The sequence below is a fragment of the Malaclemys terrapin genome, chromosome 2 (genome assembly GCF_027887155.1).
Source record: "Malaclemys terrapin pileata isolate rMalTer1 chromosome 2, rMalTer1.hap1, whole genome shotgun sequence".
Lineage (NCBI taxonomy): Eukaryota > Metazoa > Chordata > Testudines > Emydidae > Malaclemys > Malaclemys terrapin.
The window spans coordinates 184,421,732-184,437,508 of record NC_071506.1 but is presented as its reverse complement, the minus strand read 5'-3'; the positions used below and the strand labels follow the sequence as shown (position 1 = coordinate 184,437,508).

The 15,777-nt window shown below is 40.7% G+C and overlaps 1 protein-coding gene across 3 annotated transcripts in view; it reads right to left on the bottom strand.

The window, feature by feature from the left end:
- DDC (dopa decarboxylase) overlaps positions 1-15,777 on the bottom strand; it is a 117,682-nt gene that overhangs the window by 86,888 nt on the left and 15,017 nt on the right. For 2 of the 3 annotated variants that reach the window (XM_054019881.1, XM_054019882.1), the window contains exon 2: positions 8,641-8,713. The exons of the other annotated variant lie outside the window; for it this stretch is intronic. The gene's annotated coding sequence lies outside the window, so the exon portion shown is untranslated. The remainder of the gene's footprint in view (positions 1-8,640; positions 8,714-15,777) is intronic. 3 annotated transcript variants of the gene reach the window in all.

The window sequence follows — 15,777 nt, the reverse complement described above, 5'->3', positions numbered from 1 at the left end:
GTCAAAATCAGGAGAATAGGAAAAGATTCTGGATTCTTCTTGTTTGTTTGTTTAGTTGTTTTTGTGTATGTAACAAAATAGCAAATGAGAGCTGTAGTAAAAGAACAAGAAATTAACAGTGCCCCTCTGAAGCAACAGCAGGGGTGAGGTGCACAAATCAAAAAGAAGCACTGCTAGAAACACTGAGCCTTAAGATGGCTCTGTGTAATCAGACTGTCTCTTTGAGGAGGGTACATGAAAACTCTGTAAAAACAAAAGGAAGCAGCTGCAGTTTGGCTTCTATGGAAGACCTGTAACAAGGTATTCCTTCAATTGGCTACATGCAAAAATAAAAAACTGCACCAAGATTTACAAGCCTCTGCTGCAAAAGCAGAGAAATAAAATGTATGTCCAGCAGTCACACTAGAACAGAGGATAGCACAAGCCCAAGCACCCCCCCCCCCAGAAGAATTGGATACCATGGGTTAGGAGAGACATATTTGGTACACCGATGGCAGTTCCATGGTGGTGCACGGTAAAAAGAGAATCAGATATGCAGCCATTAATTTAGAAGAAGAGGTACTAAAGGGGTATTTGGATCATGGCTCAGCACAACATGCTGAACTCCATGCCATATACCCAGTCCTAAAACAATATGAAACAGAGAACTGCCCCAAGACTGTATACATTTATGCTGACAGCAATTACTGTGTAAATGGGGTGCAATATTGGATGTTTGATTGGCAGAGGAACAATTGGAAAGCCGCAGACGGGAAAGAGATAGCATATATAGAGAATGGAGATGGATTTATGCCTGGGTTACCTCTCATCCCAACCAGCTTAAAATCAAACATGTCAAGGCACATGGAAAAGGCTCTGCAGCTGAAACAGTATGAAATAACCATGCTGATGCCATAGCCAGAGATTATGAAGGGATAGCTGCGGTGACCCGAAGGCAGGAAAAGAAGGTATTAGAAGCAGTCCACGTCCCAGGAAAGATTGAAAGGCAGGAACTGGTCATAGCTCATCAGTTTATGCATGAAGGAGTGGAAGGGACGCTGGGAAGGTTAAAGCAAGTGGCAGAATGGAAGGGGATGAGAGATGATGTGGATACATGGGTCAGGAATTGTATACAGTGTGCCAAAGATAAAGCTTGTCCTCCACACCAGCCTCAGATGCTACATCAAAGAAGGCTGGGACCCTGGCATAGAATCCAAATTGACTTCATTGATAAATTGCCAAGGAGTAAAGAAGGATTTCGATATCTACTTGTAATCACAGATTCCTTTTCAGGTTGGGTGGAAGCTTTCCCTACTAGGAACAATAGCGCCCGCACAGCCACTAAGAAACTATTCTCTGAAGTGGTTTGCAGATATGGGACTCCCGAGATTATCGACTCAGACAAGGGAGGATCCTTTGTGGGAGACATATTTACTCTACTACTTAAAGCATTAGGGGTTTCACACAAACTCCATGTCCCATACAGACCGCAGTCTTCAGGACAAGTATCTCCAGGCCATGGCAAAATGGCTGGAGATTTTAAAACAGAAATTTTTTTCTAGATGGAGTGTTAACGCCCTTTTACTGAGAGAAAGGGAGGATTTACACTCACAAGAAATGCACCACTTAATTAGCATTTGTGCAGCCCCAAGTACCAAACACACTGTGGCAGAGACCAAGCAGGTTCTGCCAGGGTGAAAGCACTGTGCTAATTTGTTTCCAAGCTTCTATCTTTCAGGCTCTGAACCAGAACATCAGGAGAGCTGGTACCAGCTGAAGAGTTATAAAAGACCATGGTTATAGTGTCATGACAAAGTCTGTGTTCAGTGTTGCATGTTCTGTGTCTGTCTCTAGTGGTGTCCTGTGCTAGCATTGGGTCCAGAGAAAAAGGGGATACTACACTAGGCAAGACAAATGTCTTTTCTTCTACTTCCCCCGTATCCATCCAACTTATCAATCACCACTTGTGTCCAAAAGACTTTGGTCCCTAGTGCATCAGGTTTATTTTTTGTTAGGTTCTCTAATAGTATTGTTAGTTACATTTGCTTGTACTATTAATTCCACACTTTCCTCTATGCACTCTGTATTCTACTTCCCCAAGCCCTGAAGGGTAGTTCTTGGGCCCCCATAACCTGTAAAACCTTAGCCCATGATTGCAGGGCCCCATCTTTCAGGTCCCCAGAAACCTCTTAAGAACAACTGTTAGAAATAGGGGATTCTGCATTAAAAAGGTCCTAACCTCAGTAACTTTTATTGTTTGATGACTACTGCAGCATCAAACTTGGACCTCATTTTATTTGTCAATGTACCTAATTATTGTAATGGTTTTAGGTTTTATTGTATTCCCAATTATTATAATTAAGTGTTTGCATTTCTGTTTATATTATATCTGGTGTTTGGTCAATTGTAATGATTTTAGTTATACTCACCTGCTTATAATTGTTTGGTTTGTTTACAACAGATCACCTGTGCCCTACAATGACAACTACTGTACTGTACTGATCATAGATCAAGGGGCGGAGTGTTGTAGGAGCAGCACTGATCTGTATGCAAATGGCTATAGCTATGGGATGCACTGAAATGCAGATACTTGCCCTATCTACTTTGGAACACAAAATGTTTTGGGTAACTTTGGGTAATATTAAGGTTTTAATGCATTTGTTAAAACAAAGGAAATGATCTCTGTTTGATACTTACCAATATGACTCCCTAGGCAATTTATTCCAGTGTTTAACCACCCTGACAGTTAGGAACTTTTTCCTAATGTCCAACCTAGACCTCCCTTGCTGCAGTTTAAACCCATTGCTTCTGGTTCTATCCTTAGAGGCTAAGGTGAACAAGTTTTCTCCCTCCTCCTTATGACACCCTTTTAAATACCTGAAAACTGCTATCATGTCCCCTCTCAGTCTTCTCTTTTCCAAACTAAACAAACCCAATTCTTTCAGTCTTCCTTCATAGGTCATGTTCTCAAGACCTTTAATCATTCTTGTTGCTCTTCTCTGGACCCTTTCCAATTTCTCCACATCTTTTTTAAAATGCAGTGCCCAGAACTGGACACAATACTCCAGCTGAGGCCTAACCAGAGCAGAGTAGAGCGGAAGAATGACTTCTCGCGTCTTGCTCACAACACACCTGTTAATACATCCCAGAATCATGTTTGCTTTTTTTGCAACAGCATCACACTGTTGACTCATATTTAGCTTGTGGTCCACTATAACCCCTAGATCCCTTTCTGCCATACTCCTTCCTAGACAGTCTCTTCCCAGTCTGTATGTGTGAAACTGATTTTTCCTTCCTAAGTGGAGCACTTTGCATTTGTCTTTGTTAAACTTCATCCTGTTTACCTCAGCCCATTTCTCCAATTTGTCCAGATCATTTTGAATTATGACCCTGTCCTCCAAAGCAGTTGGAATCCCTCCCAGTTTGGTATCATCCGCAAACTTAATAAGCGTACTTTCTATGCCAATATCTAAGTCGTTGATGAAGATATTGAACAGCGCCGGTCCCAAAACAGACCCCTGCGGTACCCCACTCGTTATGCCTTTCCAGCAGGATTGGGAACCATTAATAACAACTCTCTGAGTACGGTTATCCAGCCAGTTATGCACCCACCTTATAGTAGGCCCATCTAAATTGTATTTGCCTAGTTTATCGATAAGAATATCATGCGAGACTGTATCAAATGCCTTACTAAAGTCTAGGTATACCACATCCACAGCTTCACCCTTATCCACAAGGCTCGTTATCCTATCAAAGAAAGCTATCAGATTGGTTTGACATGATTTGTTCTTCACAAATCCATGCTGGCTGTTCCCTATCACCTTACCACCTTCCAAGTGTTTGCAGATGATTTCCTTAATTACTTGCTCCATTATCTTCCCTGGCACAGAAGTTAAACTAACTGGTCTGTAGTTTCCTGGGTTGTTTTTATTTCCCTTTTTATAGATGGGCACTATATTTGCCCTTTTCCAGTCTTCTGGAATCTCTCCCGTCTCCCATGATTTTCCAAAGGTAATAGCTAGAGGCTCAGATACCTCCTCTATTAGCTCCTTGAGTATTCTAGGATGCATTTCATCAGGCCCTGGTGACTTGCAGGCATCTAACTTTTCTAAGTGATTTTTAACTTGTTCTTTTTTTATTTTATCTGCTAAACCTACCCCCTTCCCATTAGCATTCACTATGTTAGGCATTCCTTCAGACTTCTCGGTGAAGACCGAAACAAAGAAGTCATTAAGCATCTCTGCCATTTCCAAGTTTCCTGTTACTGTTTCTCCCTCCTCACTAAGCAGTGGGCCTACCCTGTCTTTGGTCTTCCTCTTGCTTCTAATGTATTGATAAAAAGTCTTCTTGTTTCCCTTTATTCCCATTGCTAGTTTGAGCTCATTCCCAACTTCTGTCAGTTCCATGCCTGCTGGGGCCACACCGTGCTTTTCAGGAGGCACTCAGCATCTTTAATGTTTGTTCCTGAGGGAACAGCTATAATTTCTGCACGAGCATTTATTTATTTTGAGGTTGATGTACAGGATTCTCTTCAATTGGCTTTCAAAATTTCCCTAGAAAATAGCTACATCTCCCTCAACTACTATGGAGGTCAAAGTTCTACCTACTATAATTCCTGACACAGCTCACTAACCTTTCTGTCTATATGCCTCTCTCTCTCTCCCCCTACCATTTCCTAAACACTACCTGCATACTGCAGTGCTCTAATTCACTAACAAATCCAACCTGGTAGATAGAATGCCAGGAATATAAGTGCATGTTATTGTGCCTCTCACCACCAGAGTACCTCCCAGTGTCCAGGAGCAGTATTACAGGGATTTTCTTAGCCTAACACCTCTTTCAGTTATCTGACAACAGTCTGACAATGTATGTGGCCTAGCCATCCAGCCAGGTCACTGCTCAGTCCATTCCCCTTCTGGGGGTTAACAGAAAAGTCCAGAAAATAGAAAACTCAAAATCTAATGTATTTCAAGATCATCTCTGACCTCTGCCTGGCACTTGCTTGTCTTCTTTTATTCTTGACACCTATGTTTCTCCTCTTGGCCTGGGGGAGAGGTAGGAGAAGCAAGAGTCCACACCTCCTCTTGGTTCCAGCCCCAGGACCCAGTTTAGGTGGCTAAGGACCATTCCTTCAATTCCTCCACCATTTTCTCTGGGCTGCTCCTACTTTTACCTTGCTCACCAGCATCTTCACAAGACCTGCAGACTCTGCTTCCCTTGCCCCAACTTAGTGGTTCCCCACTGCACCTCCTAGGAACAGCTAAAGAAGCATTTCCTAAAAGCCAGTCTCAGTACTCCCCTGTAGCAGCTGGATTGTACTGCTAGCTCTCTGCCCCTTGCCTTAAAACAATCAGTATCTCTCTCCTGTAAACATGAATCCCCCCCAACCCCCCAGTTCTCTTTCTGGGACTGGGGTTGTATCTCAGCCCTCATTGGCTTAGAGGAATCTGTTGAAAGGCTTTTGCCAACTCCCTTCAGCTGAACACGGTTCCCAGTTAGCCTCCCACTCTGGAGGGTTCAGCAGGCCAGCCTTCCCCTGTCAGTATCTGTCTGTGGTGATGTAGGAGGCAGTCTTTATGCTGCTCCCCTTCTCCCAACCTTTTCCCAATTGGTTGGGCAAGAGGGGAGCCTTGTCCTGCCTTTTCAGCAAGGTTTCAGGCCCTTGGTAGTACAGCCTCCAAATTCCTTCCTCAATCATCATTCATTCCCAGGATCCTTTGGTCTCTATGTGTATCTATTGAACCCTTCCAAATCTTTAAACGGCCAAGCCAGGTGGTGGGGGAGGCTGACAACTAGGCACTACTGCCCTCCATGGCAGACTACCCCATCACAGTGAAATATTACCAAAAATGTGTTCTACTTGAGCTTCATTAGTCTCCAGTGATTCAACAGAGATCTATGGGCATGTGTCACCATCATATAACATCTGCTGTTGGGGCCCAACCATGCTCCACTAGAGGCAATGAAGGAATTGTTATTGGTTTCAATGAGAGCAAGAAAGAACAATATTTCTATGCTGCTTGGACTCCGGGGGGGGAGGGGGGGAGGGGGATCAAGGTTTACTAGGCATAAACAAGAGGTCCCCAGTGCTTAACTTGGGCTAGTCCTACAGGTCATATAGAGCTTGCTTGTTATAGAAGCTTCTATTACGGTTTGAAATTTAAGATTGTAACTCATTTGTGTATATATGTTTACCTGCTTTAACCTTGTTAATAACTCATTTCCATTTCCTGTTTACTAAATCTTCATCTAATTTATTTCAGGTTGGCTACAAGTGTTGTCTTCGCTATAAGATCTAAGGGGCAATTGACCTGGGGTGAATGACTTGTCCTTCGGAACTGGGAGTAACTTTATTGTTGCTATTCTTGATGGAAGGGACCATCTATCACAAAGATACGCTCAGGTGGTAATGAGAGAGATCGGAGTCCCCAAGGGGACTGTCTGTGATTCCATATTTAGGCTGTTATATTGCCTGGGGAGTTTACACTTGGTGTTAAGTGGTTGTAGAAATCTAAGTACAGAACTCAAGCAATTTGGGGATCATTCCCTGCTACCTAACAGTCTGCCCTGAGGTTGGCACTCTCACTCTGGAGTCACTTCAGGCAGCGGGACATCTAAAGAAGAGCTCTGTGTAAGCTTGAATGCTTGTTTCTCTCACAAACACAAGTTAGTCCAATAAAAGATATTACCTCGTCCACCTTGTGTCTCTAGTATCCTGGGACCAACACAGCTATAATGACACTGCATCCTACATAGGAGCAAGGTCAGTCGCTGTATGGCATTTACATTATATATACATATAAAAATTAAAGTTCTTTAGTTTTTAGATTTTTCCTGAGTATATCATTAGATATTGTATTATACTATACAACCTATGCTTGACATTATAGCCTTTTGCCACCTTGACCAAGCAGTATCTGGCTGCCTTCAAATTAGAACATTACAACAAATCTGCATTTCATCTTAATGATATATATTTGAAACTGTAGAAGAACTGTTTCTAGTCCCTAGATTGTATGTACTGAGTATGTGAACTTATTCACAATTTATTGCCACCGGACTCCTCGTTGAACTTATTTTCTATTTACTTTAAAAATCAGTAAGAAGAGCACCACACATTTTTATATATTTATAAAACATACATATATATGGAGACAAACTTAGGCAATACATTTATAGCTATAATACTTATGTAAATAACTATTTCTGATTATTATTGCCTATGTTTGCTTCCAATTACAATATGCATGTTATTTTTATGTACACATTGACAAAATATCAACAACAGAATTGTGGTTTCTTTAAATTCTGTTTCTGGTTGATAAGGTTATTTTTTAAAACTTATAGTTTATTAAGGAGTGCCAGAAAATTTCTGAGCAGAGAGAAAGAACAGATACCACAAAGAGAATATGGAGGTTTTTAATCACCAATTATTTAATGCTTTCTAATTGTATGAACACCTACCTGGTCTCTAATTCAACAGAACCAATCTGAAGCACAAAGCAAAACAACAACAAAAACGCTAACATCAATGACTGAGATTATTAAATGCAGATAGGAGACATACATATACATGTATATTATTTGGGTGGGAGGGGTCCCCCCCAAACACCACCAAACAGAAAGCCCTATAGATTAGACACATTAATAACATCTAAAACAACATACAAATTTCAACAACTGAGGACAGCATAGGCTCAAAGTATTTTGATAACTTTATACATTTATTTTCAGTCAAGTAGATTGACATGTTATCTATCTCTCTGCCCATTTGTTACAGAATCCAATGTAAATTAAAGGCTTGAGCGCTGCATATGGCCCCACTGGAGTCTTTGGGATTTTAGCCATTGAATTCAATGGCAAGAGAATTACACCTTTGATTTGCAATCTTTTCTTGGGCAAAATTCGCATTGAAGTAAATGTTGTCTAACTAAGAACTGCAGGAGAAGGCCTTGTATTAAATGTTCTGCATGAAATAGAGGCAAACACAAACAGATTTAAATTTACAGTCAACACAATTGACCTGATCCTGAATTGCTTCTGCATCAATTGTCTTTAACAGGAATTATGCATGAATAAGGTGGCTCCTACTTTTCACTATTTAGTACTTTCTGTTTTTCTTGTCAGTATACAAAGTTACCTCATTTAGCTTTCACTCTGAGTTGCTCAGCTTTTGCAGTTTGCTAATTTTCCATTAAAAAAATCCTACTGGTTTCCCTGGAGGATATGTTCACTTTAAGAATATCACATATAGAAACAAAATAGATTTGTTCTTATTCAGAAGATACAGAAGAGAAACATCTGTTTTTATTTTTAAAGGTCTACATGGTTGTCCAGAACTGTGGCAGTTGGATTGGCAGTCTAATTTTTCCATAAGGCTGTCACACATACATATGCATAAACCAAAACACTGGGATTGTTCTATCTCTGCACGAATAAATACAAAATAAGAGGCACACACTAACCTGTGCAAACTTAGCTTTAAAAAAATGCAAATGTCTTTTGTGCTTCCAATTTACTCCTCTAAAATAAAATAGGCTGTATAATTAGCATTAATTAGCCAAACTCCAAGGCGAAGTAACAAACTGTTGAATTAATCCAAGCATTTATCTTCTTGGATTTATTAAGCATGAAGCTACAAGGACAAAGAATGTTACTTACAGCCAATTGGTGAGATTCCTCCTTCTCCACTCCCTCTTTCTCTTTCTTCCTCTTTCTTTGCTCCCCTGTGACACTTATAAAGCACAGAGGATGCTGTTGTCAGTTTATATAGGCAGAGTAACCACTTCTCCCTAGCCTATCAGAGACAAGTGCTTTGCATTTAACATTCAACAGCAGCAGCAGCATCTCCCCCCTCTCTCTCTCCCATACTCCATCCTAAATATATTTAGAACAAAATAATCTATCTAAAAAGCAGACCCATGCAGCTGAGCAACTACTGTCGACTGGATTTGGTATTAGGGGAGGGCGCTATTGTTATTTTTCATGACACTGGCAGTCTCTAAACAAATTTTCTCTCTCTCTCTCTCTCTCTCACACACACACACACACACACACACACACACACACACACACACACACACACACACTTTTCTATAATAATTACCTCAGTCATGGAAACAATGCTAGTGTAAGAGACAGTGGTTTTGACCACTTATATAGAACATTGCAATACTTTTTTTTTTAAGGCCAGGTAGCCAAAGATAGAGTATTATGCAGTAACTGTGGACTATAAAGCTATACACATGGGATTACCATGGTGATATTAACCTTAAGATACGTGTTTCTAGCTTTTTCACAGTTTCCCCGTGTTTACTTTTATTACGTATGTTTTTCAAAGCTCTAACACATTTTCAACAAGAAAAACATTTTTTTTCTTAAAATAATATAAAAGGACCCCTTTATTCTCCTACAGACCTTTTTTCTGGAATGTTCTGTTCCTTAGAAGAACACAGGAAATTGATGGTCAATGTTTCTTTAGTTTGCTTTCAAGAAGGCGATGGACTCCTCACAGTCATGATCTGCTCTTGTTAGATACAAGACCATTATCTCGGATCTAACACAACCAATTCTCATGACCAGGGTATTTGCATATTACAGACATTACGTTTACGAGTAAAAAAATTGTTTTGAGAGTTGATCACACTTTTAAAAGAGTGATTTCACGGCTATGTCTGTAGCTGCAACCTTTAGCTTAACAAGGACATCTTTTCAATGGTGAAAGATGTTTTTATTTTAAAAACCAAACACACGTAAAAACCAGGCCCAGGATTTTGCTATCACATGTGTTTGACTTTATTTTGGAATTTGATTTGGATTTTCAGTTCTTGGGATGTGATTTCTGCAACGGTCAGATTATGATCACATGCATTCGGGGAGCAAAGCACTCACATGCCTATTGCCCGAGGAGTTGTTCATAGCAAATGAGCTCCACAGTCAATAGAGTTACATCTGTGATGAACTTGGTCCAATATAAATAGTCAGTGTTTTCAAAATTTATTCTTTAAATTTAATGGAAACCGTTTTTTGTTCTGGATTTAACTGTTCCCTTAGTGGGTTAGAAAATCAAATGCAACAGCCTGGTGCTAAGTTCACGAGAAGCAAAAAATAAAGCTGTCTAAAGCAAAACCAGAAAGGCAGCCCAGTCTAATTTGACAGTTTTAGCTGTGTGACTTGTAAAAGGTAAGCAAACTTCATAAAAGGTGAAATGGAAATTCTTTTTGTTTTAATCATTGGAGGTGTTCTATCTTGACTGTATCCCTTTAACTTGCCTTGTACAGCACTGTGACCTGAAGAAAGTGTTATCAACCTACAGGTCAGGAACTGAAATATTAGATTATATTCCACAGCGGAGCCAGGATGTGGACAACTGGAGGTGCAATAACTTAGACAGAGAAAGGAGAAGTAAATACCACTCTGAAAGAAAAATAAATCACAAGATCTAAGCATGGCCACACTGGTCATTTACACTCACGCTCCACTATAATTCCCTCATAATTCTAATAGCTCTTATGGGATTTACGACTCCTCCTTTTGCTCACCTCACCTTTTTTAATTCTCCTCACCAACTGTTGACAGACCACATGACTAAGGCTGCGTAATAGATTTTTGCTGTGGTAGCCACAATCAAAGCGTACTGATTTCTTTATTACAGTGTATCAGTTCTGCTGTGAGTACTTCAGCAGTGTAAACTCATTCAAGTCATCCTAGCAATATTGGCTATTTCACCAGAAAAACTTCTTATGATGTCACAACACACTGACTAGACAGGTCACCTTTATCAAAAAACTGTTTCTAAATACAAAATATGAGTGTGTGAGAAGCGACAGGGAATCTTAAAAGGTTCAAAGTTCAGGATCAGTTTGAGTAAACACCCATAGAATCTAATAGAAGTAGTTTGAGCACATTATTGCACACTCAAAGTTACATCCCTCTTCTGACAAGAAGTGGCGCTATACCAGTGAAATAATCCCAAGGCATTTATTGACTTTGCGCTGTCCTGGCTTGATAATGAATTAGGAGAGATGATGTGTTTGAACAGGAGGCTGTAGCACTACTGGAAGACAATCCAGCCAGGATCTGATTGTACCCTAGACGTGTTTGTATAAGGTTGTCTGAGCAAGTCCTGTGATATCACATGAAAGACCTTCATCACATGACAGGAGCAAAATTGGCCCAGAATGTGTTAGTTCAATGAAGTGTGAGTAAGGATATTCTGTGCAAAAGGAAGATATGCTTGCAGTGTAGAAAACCTTTAATAGAATAAAAGGTAAACAAAGCCTTCTAACATCAGAAACATGGATTACACTGGCATTGTATCAGGAATTAAAATGTATCCTCTGCAGAGCACACAGACTCTTCACAATGGATTAACTAGGAGATACATCTGAGGATACAGAAACAGATGAATCTGCAATAGAAATTAATTTCCACTTGTGACTTGCAGTATCAACAACCATGACAGCAGCACAATAGTAAATGATCATGAAGTTGTACTTATTTTATTTACTTAAATGTATCCTGGTCTCACCTCCTACTCCAAGGGCATTACATGGTCTTTAAAAATAAATATTAACAAAGTACACTAAATAAGCTTTTTAAAAAAAACCTACCTTGCTCCCCCTCACCCCCATCCAGGAAGGAAAATAGTATAGACACAGTGTGGCCTCAACATTGTCAAACCCTGGATCTGGTGAAGAGGAAAGTTCCAGATTCTTAGATCCTTCAGATCGCCATCATCTCTCCTCTTTACACCACAGAGCTATTAACAAAAGCACTTCAGATGACTGTAATGTCACACCAGAAGAGGCAGTCACCAAACTAGACAGGACTTAAATGTGACTGGAGGAAACATGCGTCTAGAGAAGACGGATAGTCCAGTGGTTTGGGCATTAGCTGAGGACTCAGGAGACAGAGGTTCAATTCCCTGTTATAGATTCTGGGCAAGTCACAATGAGCAAATTTACACTGCTTTGAAGTTTGGATGCAGGGCTTGTGAATAGCAGTGTTCACCAAAGGGCTGCGCTGTAACTCCCCTCTGCGGGCATGAACTTAAAGGTAGTCCTACTTTAGTGTCAACTCAGGACTTTAAGTTCATGCCCACAGGGAGGGAGTTACAGTGCAGCATGTTGGTGTGCACAGCTATTCACACTGCCCATTAACATGAACTGCAGGGCAGAATAGACAGAGACTATCAGGGTTGGAAGGGACCTCAGGAGGTCATCTAGTCCAACTTCCTGCTCAAAGCAGGACCAATCCCCAGACAGATTCTTGCCCCAGATCCCTAAATGGCCCCCTCAGGATTGAACTCACAACCAATGTTCAAACCACTGAGCTATCCCTCCCCCCGTGCCCTTAGTCATTCTGAGCCTCAGATCCCCATCTGTAAAATGAGGGTAATAGCATGATGGATATTGCCATGGCATGCAATATCTTTGGGAACCATCTTGTATAAAGTTTATGTATCACTGTTGGCTAGGGGTTACCAAGCAACTCCAGGCACTAAATACAGTGGAGTGTAAATCATTTAGGTTGTAAACACGTCCAAAGAGATACCACCACCTGGGGTGGTTTGCATTTATTGGTTCAAACTGTGTTTTCCAGAGCCCAACAAACAAAGGCTTTTATACCAGGCTTTTGGCATAAAAAGGATGAATTTACAGGGCCTTCTTTTGATTCAACAAATTGATAGGACCCTCTATCCAAGGGTGGGAGGGAGAACCCTTGCAGAAGGGTTGGAAGGACTATGACTGACTAGGGTTCCATCTGACTGCCCTTTAGAAATAAAAAGAAACAAACATGGCAACCTGGTTTTAATTTAGTTTAATGTCAAATGAATCAACTGGTGATCACTCAATCCAAGGTTATTTCTTACAACCTGCTCTTCTATGATGTCCTTGCTACCTTGGGTGGCATATTGCATAGGCTGGGGAAGGCTGTGGCTCCCCAAACATCCTGGCATGGCCCTGCCCACGCTCCTCCCTGAAGCCCCCTACTGCTTGCCCTTCCCCCTTGGCCCCAGCCCAGGCAGGCTGCTCCTCTTCAGGGAAGCATGTTGGGCTGGGGCTAGGGCCACCGGGACTGGGGGGTGGGGAGGCTGGAGGTGCTGGGGGGGGATCAGGGGACAATGAGGCTGGGGAGGGCACCTGCCCCATGCTCCAGTGGGGGCGCACCCGCCTGCCTGCTCTGTGCGCAAGCGGGGTCGGGGGAATGCACATCACCTGGTCCCCTGGGGCTGGCAGCCGCAGGGATGGGGGGCTCCGGCAGGGGAAGAGGGGCAGGTTCTTGGGCCGGGGCTAGCCTCTCCCAACCAGTGGTTCACCCGCCACCCATGGTTGCTACTTACCAAAACCAAATCTAAAATTGTATCATCACCTCTTGTTGGTTCAGTGACAATTTGAAGAAAATTATTGTCTATCACATCCAGGAATAACTGGGCCTTACATGGATTAATAGCATATATTCTCTAATTCTTCTCCGGGAAGTTAAAGTCTCCCACTATGACAATACCCAAAAGTATTTCTCTCTCTAATAATATTAGAGAGATCTCTATCCATATTTGAGTCTGACTCTGGGAGCCTATACCAGCCCCCCAACACTAGCCTGATAGAACCTCTTACAATCCTTCCCCAAAGAGATTTTGACCCAGACAGATTCTGTTTTGTTCATAGTACCACTTATTTCTTTACATTTTACTGCTTTGTAAAATGTTACTCCATCACCTTTACCCCTCTTTTCCCTAAACACCCCACACCCCTCGATATCTGTATTCCAGTCATAAGTGGTATTCCACCATGTTTCTGTAATCCCAGTAATATCTGGTCTGACCTCCTGCATGAGTAGTTCCAGTTCCTCCATTTTATTTGCTGACTCCTTGCATTCAAGTACAAGCATTTCAGTTGTTTCCCTCAAACCTCACCCACTTTTCTAGCCAGATTAGATATAATCCTTTCACTAACATCTTCCTGACTACTTTTCCGATCAATATTGCATATGAATATTCTCAGAATCACCATATGAACAAACTTCACTAGTTCTACTAATGTTTATGAAACCAAGCTGCCCTCCCCACCAGTCCTCAGATTTCAGACTGTCAGGTGAGGTGCAATACCTCAAGGCAATGAATTTACCACAGTCTTGCAGGATTTTGCAATGCATTTCCATAGACTTTGTAGATTATTGCAATTCTAAATGTCAAAAACAGGTTTGTTGTCCTTAACACCTCCAGAATCTTACAGCAGATTATTAGCTAAATTTGATGAATATCAGCTACCTGGACAGCTATCTGCTCCTAAAAACTATCTCAGTCTCACCCTTGTTGTGTAACTGTGCCACGTTTGCTTTGACGAGCGATATTGCCACACATCAAAATATGTGGTTGCACAGCCCATGCCTTACAGAACCCTAAGATATTGGAGCAAAACTACCCCCAACAACATGGAATGAAATCCTCACTTCTAAAAGGAGACACCCAGATACTCCGCATCCAGGATCTTCTCCAGCTGCTCCTACACCAGCCTGGTGAATCCTCACTTCATCAGCAAAGTGGAGGGAGAGCTGTTCTCTCTTACCCTACATACACTCACACTTTTCCTTTCTTAATTCTCAAGCACTTTATATATGGCAATAGGTTAGACAAGACAGACAGATAGGATTGTTCATATTTTCATGCTAATGAGGTGGTTTATACATCCAATATGTGAGGCCAGGTGTCTGATATCAAGCACCCAAAATCAGTGGGCACTTTTTAGAAAAAGTGCTGTTTCCAGAGCTGAATTGGATCTAGTTAGCCTTTTCTTCTAGCTGATGCAGATGGCTCTTGTGAGAGGAATGATTACTCTTCTGTATTGTTGACGATAGAACAAGATTTGACTGCTTCATCCTAATGGCCTGAAAATTCTCCACCACACTTCAAAGATGATTATTTTTTAAATAGATCGTGCACAATACTGAAGCAATTACATACCATACTTAAAAATCTTGCATTTAAACTTGCAGATTTGGGTTGACTGAACTATTTTGTGAATTTGTGTTGAATTCATCAAATTGTTTTGATTGAAACAAAACAAAACAATTCTGAAAATGTTTCATTTCAGCATTTTCTAAATGACTTTTTGTTTTGCAATGTTCTTCAACTTTATTTAAAAAAACCTTGAAAACAAAAACAAAACAAAACATTTTGTTTCAGGTAGAATGAAACATTTTGTTTGATCCAAAACTATTTTTTTTTTGCCTTTTTGATTTGCCAAAAACTTAAATGTTTTGTTTTGGGTCGACCCAATTTTTGTCTGTGTATGTGAATATCAGCCAGAGAATCAAAAAGTCAGTTATTTGCACAGCTCTGCTTATAGTCCTGCTTATAATTGAGAGTGTCACAAAGACAGAATCAAGAGAAGAAGATGACCTGAAACTTAACAACAAAATTAACTGTATTAGATTGGCTAGTCTTGTTAACTTCCAAGCATAAGGAGTAAATATTGTACATTACACCTATATAGTTGTACTTTATGTTACAATGGATATAGCAACAAAAATAAATATGTAAAAAATTATTGTGGAGCAACCAGCCTGCATTAGCTCTTTGGAAAGGGAAGACAAAGAGCACACTTTGTGCTGGGAGCAAAGCAAGACAAAACAGAAAGACCCGAACAACAGGCTAAATTATCCATTAGTAATAAGTACAGAGAAAGCAAATAGATACTGTGTTTGCTCATATCACCAAAACATTAAAATTATTGGAACTGTTAGTTTTATTTTTAAGTGATAATGTAACTGTTCATTAAAGTTCAAAGTTTAATG